This window comes from Drosophila montana, unplaced genomic scaffold (assembly GCF_035044405.1).
Source record: "Drosophila montana isolate Dmon_TW-CO22-7 unplaced genomic scaffold, ASM3504440v1 contig_896_1, whole genome shotgun sequence".
NCBI classification, from domain to species: Eukaryota; Metazoa; Arthropoda; class Insecta; order Diptera; family Drosophilidae; genus Drosophila; species Drosophila montana.
Window position 1 is genome coordinate 521,032 of NW_026999182.1, and position 12,429 is coordinate 533,460.

A 12,429-nucleotide genomic window follows, 5' to 3' on the forward strand; every position below is an offset into this window, starting at 1 on the left:
ACCACAAGACTTCATTAAGAAATTACCCAAAGCCAATGGGTCCGCATGCTAGCTGGCATTTCCAATTTCCAGTGCTGGCAAACAAGTAGCCAAAAATGTGGCTCACGTTCAGCCCGGAGTTTAGTTCGGAATCGTGTGCAGCTGGCGCTGCGACCAGGTGATTCTGGACAGGCTTTGCCACTTGCTGGCTTTGGGCCACCATCAAAATTTGCTCAATGCACAAAATGCCAAAAGCCTGCTTAGTTGGCTGCCAGGTTGCCAGGCACTTTTTGGCCAAAAGTCAAATTGAAAATTTGTTTCTTTGAGGCCGAGCAAAGAAACGCATATACGATACATATGCGATAAGGCGGTAAACCGAAAAGGGTGCAAACGGGTTCAAAAGCGCACAAGGCGATGCGACTCCACTCAAATATCAAAAGTCACGACGAAGAAAGCAGGTTTCGAGTCGTATTGCTATGGTAGGCTATATGGTAAGCTATTGCATGGCATGGTCTATGGTGTAGTGTGCTATGTCTCGAGATCGAAGTTTGGTTTTTTTGAGCGCAGGCTGCGCCTTACAATACGTCCCGAAAATACGAATAATAATATGCACTAAATGATGTGGCTGTGACTGTGCCTGCGCCTGTGCCGACTCCAACTGTTGTCTGTTGGCTATGTGGCAAGTTGTCATGCCACACAGCCGCGCTTTTCACTGCTGAGGGTCGACAGCGGAAAAGCTGCACAGCCAAACACTTCACAGCTCGTCGCTTGCTCAAAACCCAACTTGCGGTGCGGTATTCGTGATTTGTTGCCAATTTTGTAACGCACTGGAGTTCATAGGCATTATCTGATCTTATTATAGGAGTAGTTGCTTGCAATTGGGTTTTATTTTCCTTTTGTGGCATTTTTGAAAACAATTGATGACAATTTCACACTATTTTTTTAGTATTTCCATAAGCCTATAAATATTGTAAATATTTGTTGACATCTGTGCACCGCAAGAAATAATAAAGAATTTTGGACCCAAACGTTAACAAAAATTTAAAATTTCTTAAGACAAGAAGTAAATGTTATGCCCATTACAAGCATGCAAATACTTGTAATAAGTTTTCTGTTATTTGTTTAAAAATCAATTAACTGTAATGCACTTGAAACTTTGAGCACAATACTGACGAATGTTATTTAACATGTCGACATCTAACTAGTATAAATATTATTAAATAGTTACTTACACTTAGTTAGTTACACTTACTCCAAATCCTCGAGCTAGCTAAACCGTCAACTAGAAATAAGATAGACCGCGAAACAATCAACGTTTAATAAAATTTGTTTTTTTATAAAGAGCATGCCATAGTTAATGCAGCTCAAAATAGACTTAAAAGTGCGTTGAGGTCGAGCATTCATGGCCAGGCGTAACAATGCTTCCAGGTGAGGCACACGCAGACTTGGCCAACGGTTGAAGTGCGGTCAATAGTTCAGCAAGGTAAACAAAAAGTGCATGCAACAATATCACATGGGCAATTTGCAGACTTTAGTTGCACTTTTTGTTCAAATGTTGGTCAAAACGAGCGAGCTTAGAGGAAATAGCTAAGCAAAACGGAAATCGGCTGTGCGGACTGTGCGTAGAGAAGAGCTGAGCTAATTTGCATGCGCAAATGGCGCTAATTTGAGAGAAATTTTTACCGCGAAATGGCCAGAAAATTTGGCGGAAGCAACAACCGCGGTTAAGACCTGGGCAAGCTTGAAATGTGGCGCGTGTTCCCGCTGGCCTTTTGGCTCTGTAGCTTTGAGTGTGGCTCATTAAGATTTAGCCAACGCTGCAGGCAAGGATGTTGGCTTGGCCAAAACCAGTTGCTGTTGCCACGCGAAGATGCGCCCGAATGCGGTTAAATAACTTCAAAGCAGCGTCATAAAACAGAGCCACAGCCAATTCGAATTGGAAAGTGGCCAATGATGCGACGTCTGCCATGCTGTCGAAAATGCGACATGCGTAAGGCCCAAGCGAAAAGCTTAATTAAAAAACAGTTCAGCTTATGTGTAGAATGGCTCGTTTATGATTGCATCATGTATAGGGCAGAGCATAGACTTAATTTGCAAACGTTGCAAGTTCAAAAAGCCCATAAGGGCCACTTGTATTGTAAGCGAACAAACAATAACAGAAAAAAAACCAACAATATGCTAGCAAAAAGAAAAGGCAGCTTTCATTCATTGGGCTGCCAGCCAACAGACACAGTCTTAGCCATGATCAACAGTTGGCAACATTGATGCTGACATCGCCGTCGCCGTCGCCGTCGCAGTCACCGTCGACGTCGCCGTCGCCGTAGCAGCAGCCGTCGACGATGGCAACATTGCGGCAGCATCTTCAGCTTCAGCTTGGTCCGCTGGGGCAGGCGAGGGAAACCTAAAAATTGAACGCTTGCGCTTCAGTTTCAGTCTGCAGCAAACGTTCAGACGGTTCAGTTGTTGTTTACTAGCGGCCAGCCGCAATCAGCTACTCCCCCCAAAAACCACCAAAACAAAACAAAAATAAATAAATAAATAGGAAAAATAATAAAAAAATTAAAATACAATAAGAAAAAGCAAAACAAACGGCTAACAATCTATCTATCGACCGGTTGTTGTTGCTCTCGGTGTGAACTGTTCGCTAATTTGAGGAAAACGAATCGGAATTTTGCAATTAAACGAAATTAACACTCCAAAAATTAGAGTGCAACGGGCAACACTCGTTATAAGTGGCAAACAAATGAAATGATTGAATATCTCAGACCATAACAACAATACATCTATAAGAAACCTTGTGCGTCTAACAATAATCAAAAGAGTTAACAACTAATTCGCGTTTAATTTGCTTAGATTGATACAGAAAACGTCTGGCAACAGCTCGGATTACCCTAAATTAACTTTTAGCGAATAATATGCATGTGGTAAGTATTAACGATCATTTAGTGACACGTGCATCTGGATAGTTCTATGAACACTTGGATAGCTGTAATTATGCTTGCATCTAGATAGTTATATGAGTTTTTTTATTGCTGTGTACCTAGATCATTTAATGATACTTGCATCAAGACAGTTCTATGAGCGCCTACATTTTTCTATAGCCAAGTATTATAAACCTACTGGGTTGTATGAAGATTATCCTCTGGGAGATCAAGTTCGTTAGTGATCAATGATCTTGTTCTTTTTTTAATGTCATCAAGTATTATCCAAAGCTTCGGATTGTGGGTTTTTTTTCCTTTTCCATTACTATCTTAAATGTCAATCGATCCTCAGCTGCTATCGGTTAGCGTTGAACTCTCTTTCAGTGATCAAATATATAAAACTAAACAGTTGGTTATATCTTAACTTTGCCATGAGCAATTGTTGTCTGCTGAATTCGGATTAGGAGTAATTTCTTTAAAAGTAAGATCTTTATCTTCGCAGATATAAGAAGAACAATTTTTCTGATTTGACAAGATTACTCAAAGGCCTTCACATATTTAACTGCTTGACCCAAGTTTGTTGTGCTCCCGAACGATATATGATTCTCAACCTAAGATAAGATCAAGACTCTAAGAATTTTGTAAACCTTATTTTAGTAAATTTAATTTTGATCTGATAAGATCGTCAGTTAGTTAAACATGATCAATAAGCCTCACTTCAACTCAAGTGATCCTCAATAGTACGTTCCTGTCCTATAGAAAGTTTCATGATCAGCTTTTAAAAACCAGTAGAAAGTTGTATAATTGTCCGAGAAGGGGCGTGTCTATGTGCTGACTGTTCATTAAATTATAGAAGACATACACACGCGTACGATCATCAATTAGCAAAATCGAATAGTCAGCAACGCCCAAATTTGGCACTTTGACAGTCATCGCGCAGAGTGTGGGAGTTTTGATTGACAAAGCGAATCGATAATATATGTATTCAATATGCATATACACTTGTTGTTTTTTTTTTCTCTTTTAGCCAGATCAAGTTATGGAAAGTCATTTGATTTGCATGCCAAGTCATTTGTGTAATGGCTTTTTAATGCCATTTAATGATTCAATTTTAAAGCGAAGCCCACCAGGGCAATAAAACAATTTAATTAGTGTTATGTGGAGCTCATTTGGTTTATAGATGAATCTTAACTTAAGGTAGATACCTGAAACGCATAAAGATCATAAAACGTAAAAGATACCACTTAATCTCAGGGCTAATTGGGCCGAAAACAAATATTGCATTTGCGCAAATGGAAATAGATGATATATGTGGTTGCTGCATTGGTAAGCGGCAGTTTGGTTCGGATTAAATAAATTTAGTCGTTTGCTCCTCAATCAGGTTTTTATCAAATAAACGGTTTTCTGGTTCTTTGATTGACCACCTTCATAAACGCCAAGCCACAGTTCCACAGCCAATGCCAATCAAATCCATAAACGCACACCCTGGCATATCCGATTTCGACTTATGCAACCAACTACAAAAATACATAATATATAAAAAAGTTGCTGCTGCTGCTGCTGCGAGCGACCTGTTGCAAAGTTGAGAGTTGGCACTGGGCTCTCAACTGGACGCTGACCAGGCAGCCACTCAGTCAGGCGAGTCATCAGTGAAGACGTCCCAAAACAAGCAAGATGTGTGCATCTGTCGCCTGTTGTTGACATGCAATAAAATTTCACTTTTCGCCATTGCATAATTGCAGTTTGACAATGCTTAAAATTGATTATGTGCCTGTGTCTTCTTCTTTGCCAAACTGCTGATTTCACCAGCAGCCAAAATTAGCAAGCTGCCACATAAATCATGTACTGTCCACGCTTTTCTCGCCGCAAGACCTTAAATAATACGTAAACAAGCAATAAGCATTTCAATGCGAAAATACCTTTACAAATACTGCTTCATAAGGGTGGGTAATGCTACGGGGAATATCAGCAATAGATATGGAGAAGAGAAAAAAATATGATAGTATCTGTGCTATCTGTGTTCATAACATTTGGCAAGAAATAGGAATTTAGCGAAGAGTGTTAAGTTGGAGATACCCTCTACATACTGCTATCCTTAAAAAATTTTAGAATTATATAGGAAAAGATCTATAGATATATAAGCAGCTAGGCGTAGTTCGACGCCACTGCCAAAGCTGATCATTAATATGAGAGATTTCAAATACCTACCATTGCATATTCCTTCTCAGCCATTACATGTGTATAGGGTATAGAGAAGTGTTGTTTTATTATAATTAAATAAAAGTAAAAGCGCAACACACACTCACGATCGCTTCATTCACAAGGTATTCAATTCATGAGCTCCAAAACGCCCGCACAGTCAGTTCGCCTGCTGCGATAAGTATGAGTATCGTGTCTATAGATCTGTATCCATCCACAGGCCATGCACGATATTGTGCAACTGTCAAAATAACAATTTACCATGCTAAAAAGGTTTGCTTTGCCAACACCACGTCGAGCACATAAATCAGAGGCAGGCAGCACCAAGACCGACACCGACACCTGACTTTAAGCTGCGCCGCATGGAATCATATCCATATCCATGTGGAGTTGCAGCTACATACGTCTGGCATCAATTGTTGAAAGGTATTTGACATTGCGCGTAAATAAATCTGAATTGAGTAGTGTGCATAATTGTAAGCATGCAACACAAAGTTTCTTTTGTGGAGGATTTAGTGGCAAGTTGGTTGCCTAAGTCTTTTGTTTTTCGGTATGACCCTTTCCATATTACTTTAAACGGTTTGATGACTTGGCGCGCTATTATTGTTATTATTATTGTGCTGAAAGGTCAACAGCAGTCCAAGCTCCCCCCTCCTAGCCTAAGTGGCACACGACGCTGCACACACAATGTAAGCGATTTTACATAATACATAAAAATAATGCAACAATATGAGCAAAACAAAGCGGCAGCAGCCACAGCCAAAGTCGCAGATGGAAACGCAGCAGCCCAAGCAGCAGCAATAACAACAAAACAGTTACCACTTGAGTTGGGCTCATGACAACGGCGACTGCGACTGCGACGGCGACTTGATCATCTTCATCCTCCTAAAAGCCAGATGCTCGGGCGTCGATAAAAGTGAAACCGAAATTGCCCATGTGCCTAGTGCCGCTGACTGCGGAGTGCCGAGTGCCATTGACATTGCATTTTTACCTCAACGTGCCATTAGATGCAAACAGCAAAAAAAAACAACAACAACAACAACAACAGCAGCAAGAAACGAGAAAGAAAAGATTTGCCTTCGCCTTCCTCTGCTCTCTGGGCTGATCAAGCAACTCATCCAACTGCTGCTCGAAGACGCGCAAACAATGGGCGAACATTACGCGAATGCGCCCACAAAAACTAAAAAACCAAAAACAAAAAGAAAATAAACAGTCGAAAACAACAACTAAACAACTTGGTTCGTTTGTTTTTCACTCTTTGTAAATTTATTGTAATACGCGACCATTGGTAATTTCGTATTATTTTTAGTTTTATTATGAAATGCTATGTGGATATACCATATATATATTGTATATAAATAATATATATATTTTTCTGGCTTGGCAAATCGCTGAGCTTGGGATTTTCATAGTTGATCCAAGCTTGAATTAAGCCTAGCATAATGATTGAGCAAATCTGTTTAAGCCATTATCTAATCTGTTGTTATCATTCATATTCAATTTGATCAACAAAACATGTCAAATGTGACAAGGTTCAACTTGAACTTCAGCTCGTTATCGGCACCATCTGCGAAACTTGACCTCTGGCCAATTAACAAAGACCAGACTTGTTCACAGCCCATGCTTAGCATAAAGACAATGGCTGTAGCGTGGCAAAATGATCTGCGCATCGTCGATATTTGTGGCCATAGCTGAACGAGTTGAAACGAAACCAAAACCCAATTAAATGCACATAAATATGCAAATGGATCTTAAATGAATTGTAACAAGCAATGAATATCAGACTCTGAATGAATTCAATATTGATAAAGCTATTGGCCAATAGACGGGCACATACACACACTCACACACAGTGAGAGACTCACGCATGCCAATCAAAAACTCGCTGGCATGTCAAAACACGAAAATCATTTTAGGCCCAATTCCAACGACAATCCCAAAATCTTTTGACAGACCCACAAGAGGAACCACTTGGAAGAGAGCCTCAGCTCAGATTTGGTTTTTTAGTGTGAAATTATGCAAATGTCTTCGGCTTGTTATAGATACGGCTGGACAGGTGGACAAACATACACACACACACACGCCCAACAATTACATGGCATTTTATGGGAATGCGCTTTGGTTCGACGACAAAACATGGTAGCAACAAAGACAGTTAAAAGCTCATAAAATACTGTAACAAATTCATTGGGCAACCGCAGCAGAGAAATCTTAGGCAAATGGAATGTATACAGAAGCTTGAATGCCCTTATAAAAATATTAAAAACATGTGAATATTGTATGACATAATAGAGTAAAACAAAAACAACAGACATTTACATGTGTTTTGAGGAAGATTTCATTCTTTTGGAAATTAGACATATGTATATGAATCTGTAAGGCTCAGCGAATGAAATTGGAACAGGTTGGAGATACACAACGTCAATCTATCGATTACCATACCAGCCTTTCAAAGCACGTTCTAGACCTTCTGCAATTTTATTGGAGTAATGTTAAATACTTATTTTTATTTTAATTAAATTTTAAATAAATATATTATATATTATATTATATATAATAGAATTTTTCAAATATCTGTGAAGATTTTATTATAGATTATATTTTGAGAAAAATCAAATGCTCACGTGGTTTAAGAATTGCGCAATCTGATAGAAACACCGTTTCTATAGTGAAATAAACCATCTATCCTTTAAATTTACTTCTTGAGCTTGTTTTATTTTGAAAATATTATTTTATTCATGTGATGGCGGGCTTATAATCAAATTGAAATACTTCGTCTTAAGACAAATACCAGTTTACAATCAATTCCAGCTTAACTGCTAGTAGATGTTTATCTGGCAAGCTGTGTGTTAGAAAGGGTTGTACCCGCTCTTACACTTTTGCATGGCAATCAATTTGATGATTGGGCGTTAACTGGCTGCCTCATGAAATAGATTTTATTGCCACTTAATGATATTATGATATTTTATTGCAATTTATGGTATTGCTGCATTTTATGACATCGCTGCGCTGGGGACTTACAAAACAAATATTAATATTTATGCTGGCCTACATAAAGCATAAACAAACAAACATAAAATTTGCACAGACATCTGTAGATTGCGTTACTCACCAGATAAAATCAACTCGAAACTTTCGGGCAGGTTTTCTTTTTAAACCCCGCACCCATTGTACATGGGTAAAAAGGGTATCTTGTTTTTGTGGAATATGTATGTAACAGGCAAAATAAAGAAACTTCAATCAGATATATATGCTCTTGCTCAGTTTGACGAACTGAATCTATTTTGCCATATTCGCCCGTCGATATGTATGTCTCCGTGAACGAATAAAACTCGGACTCTACAAAAGCTAGAGACTTGATATTTGAAATGTTTATTTTCCTATACCAATTTCAGGAAAAGTAAATTATTTTTCATTTTTTTCGTAGAATCGATAGAACTAAGTTTTAAATCGTTTGTTTTTAAGCATAACTCGAAAATTATACAAGCTAGGTACATAAAACCTGAGTTGGTTGTCATATAGTTTATGCAGATTAAAACTATTTTACTTTTCGGATACCTTGACCATACCCCCGGGGGATATGATTTTTAATCATAATCCTACGCTTTGGTATATGTATAATTTTGTATCACATATGTACGCCTTGAAATTTGCGTATAGATCAGACTATAAGTACCGCAGTTAATCAGGAATGCATTACTCATAGTATAGGGCCAAGGGAAGAGGAAGCACAGCCCTGCGAATATATGTGTTTTTGTGTATGTATAGAAGGAGGTTCAGGGTAACTCCCAGTCGGGCACTTCCGACTAAGTCACTCTTGTTTTTTTTTTTGGGAAGCTTCATACAAATGACTAGGTGGCAGCTGCTTAATAGTGCGTGGATTGTGGATGCCACTGGACGGTGTCCAGTTGGTTAAGCAATCGCAATGCCCAAATGCAACATGAAGAATGCAAAATGCAGCTGTTAAAACTACAAAAAAAAGAAGTATGAAAAATGCAAAATGCGAGATGGTCGAGCGGCGATCAGCGGGCGTGAAATTAATCATAGAGCGAGACATAGGATTCCACCGCGAGCCTAAAGGCCTAAAGGCAGCTGTCAGCTTAAATTACTGGACAATGCGACGTATATGAGGTGCCATTTTTCAATGGAACTGGGTTACCCAGTCTTCAAGTCTTGCAGTCATTCAGTCTTTAAGTCTTGCTTACGATCTTCCAGTTTTACACGCGCAGCCAACGAAAGTGAAGTTTTAATTTGGCCAAAGATGATTACGTAAGTGTTGTACTTTTCACTCGCCGTTGGCTTCTTTCACAGCGTCAAATACAAGAAAATAATAATAAACAAAAGCTGAAAAAATAATAAACAAAAAAATACAATTTCAGCCCACGCTTTAAACAATAAAACGAGCAATAAATATAGACAGCTTGGCTTTTGTGCATTGATTTATTGCTAATTTATATGGTTGGCTCGATTGTTAAATCATTTTTACACCTTACGGCATGGGGGAGCATCGCCTCTTGCGGAACTTAAGCATCCCAATTTTATAGATGAGCCTTAATTAAAAAATATTTATAAGGCATTTTTTGCATTAGCTTGATGTTAGAGCTGCACGCGATTGGATTTTCTTGCTACATGCCTGAAAATGACGATAAAGCGTAGATTTGTGTTTTTCTACAGCTGCGGGGAAAGTATGGGAAATATGAGAAAATATCATGAATTAAAACGAAATTATGACCCAAACAAGTATTTGGTTTATTTGGGGTTTTTTTAATATATAATAATGTGTTTTTTTTTTTTTCTAGAGTTTAGTGTAAAGAAAACTCACCTTCAATAGCTGATGATGATTTGTTTAATTGAAGAGGAAACATAAGATTGTATTTTATTGTAAATATTATGCTTCCGCCTGGCTTTTCAAGTGCTTTTCATTTTCATACTTTTCGCTTATTTCCATGTTGAAAAACTAAATGAAAATAAAAGAAAACAAAACAGAAAAAAATGGTATTTTATGTACATTGAGCTAAGCTTTTAGCTGGCTGGTTTTAGTTGGGACTCGTAATATAGCCGTTAGATTTCCCAGTGCCTTGGCTTGGGCATTACAATTTATGATGATTACCATTTTCGAAGGCATGTGTATAAGGCTGGCAACTTGATTAGCGCGAAAGACGACCGCAAAGCAAGCTGCTGGCGATTTGACGACTTGACGAATTGACGAGCCGTCCGACGCAACTGAGGCCGGCGATGATTTCCATAGTGAAATTGACGCAAATGAGCAGTAAGGCGGACAACAACGCTATTGATTTTGTGGCTTTTTATTTAGCAAAAAAAATAAATGAAGAAAAAACCTTTAAAAAAAATATGTAAAGAAGAAACACAATTCAGGCAACAGACAGAAAGTCGGCAATAAATTTTGTGGCCGTGCAACAAGAAATCAAATTCAATGTTAGATATTTCTTCAACTGCAAATTATTTCCCATCAAATGTTGCAGTTGTCTTTTTTTTGCCGTCTTTAGTTTCTTATTGCCCGTCAAACTGCCATCGAGCCAGGAGTTTTCACTTCACTTTTGCCCTTTGGCAGAACTTGAACTTTAACCTTGCGCTGGGGCGGCGTCAAACAAAAAACACTTTCAGATAAATCGGAAAAATTATTATCATTATTGCGCTTTTGTGTGAAAACGGCTGAGTCATGTTGAAATTTGATTGATCTTGTAAAAGAGTGCTGGACCGGCTATTTAAAAGAGGTAAAACAAAAACACAATGCGCATAGAAAGTTGCATCCAATCAAATCAAATTCAAGCAACCGCAGCAATTCGCTTACAACTTGTTGATGAGCTGTTAAATTAAGAAAAGATTTATTAATATTTTGGCATAAGATTGAAGATGGCCGATTTAATAAGTCATGCGGGGCTTAGGTTAGTTTAGGTTGGGTTGGATATTGATTAGCAGAGGATCAAAAGGGTTGTATCTTGTATAGAAAGAGATAAGGAGAGAACGAGATAGAAGGAGCAATAGAGGCAGAGAGAAATAAAGACAGAGAGATGCAGAGGGAGAGAGAAAGGAAGACAGAGAACAAGAGAAGGAGACTTAATTTAGGATTACTGGCTTTCGAAATTCAAATCTTCAATGAGGTCCAAAAGGCTGAATACTATACAGTAAGAACAGAGAGAAAGATAGAGGAGTAAGAAAGTAGCTTAGGTTAGGTTATATAAAGACTAGTTCAAAAAGTTTCAAATGATAATATCTATATAGCAAGAAAGATGCAGGCAGGGAGAAGCAGAGAGAGAGAGAGCTTGAGTGAGGATTAGTGGGACTTCAGGACGGTCAAAAAGCATATTTCGATATGAAAACACATGGACAAGAGAGAGAGAGATAAAAGGGGTGGGCGAGAGAGAGAGATAGATAGTTAGAGAGTTAACAAAGAGAGAAAGATAGAAAGAGGCACTGAGGGAGTGAGAGAGTGTATGTGAGAGAGAGAAAGAGCTTGTAATTGAAATTCGGAGAGTGTATCAAGGAATTGATCCACAAATGGCCCCATTGGCACTGGCCCTTCTCTTCAGTTTATATAAGTGCCATACATTAACATAATTTTTGTGGTTAGTTGCGCTTTTCTAAATCTCAAAAATTAAGCATAGCCGGCGCATTTTTGAATTTTATTCCGCATTGCTGATTAAATAATTTAAGTGCACCCGAAAACGAAATCAATGCGCAACCAAAATCGAGCAACAATTGTAAAATTTGGCTGAAAACAGAAGAAAAACAAAACTAGCCAAGTGCCAAGTGGCAGAAACGTGATTGCCAAAATGCTGAGCGGCAAACCCGATACCCAGACCAGACCAAGCCAGACCAGACCAGGCCCACTTAGAGAGCGACAGGTGGTCAGATAAGTTTGCTTTGGCTTGGCATGAGCGCTGTGGCTGTGGATTGGCGCACCACTTGTTGATGCAACAATTAGTCTAAACTTTCAGCAGCGTCCAAGCAAGCGTTGCAAGGCAATTTGCAAACAGTTTCGTTTCCGAGCCACAGTCAAAAGCCAGGGCCAGAAATCAATCGTCAAGCTGTTGAAAATCGCAAATTGTGCAAAAGCAACGCAACATTCAGCATGCCGCATCCCCTTAGCCCCCCACCCCACCACCTCTGACTCGACAATCTCTGTGGCAGGTTACGTGCTATAATGCGTTATGATTTGCCGTCTTTACAAATGCCGGAAAGATGAACATGCACAGATTAGCGAGCCATCGCTAGATTGTACGTACCCGTACTTATATACATACATTTATATATACTATACTCATCTGACTGGAGGTTGCAGCTAAATTTTTGGGTTCAGCAATGAACG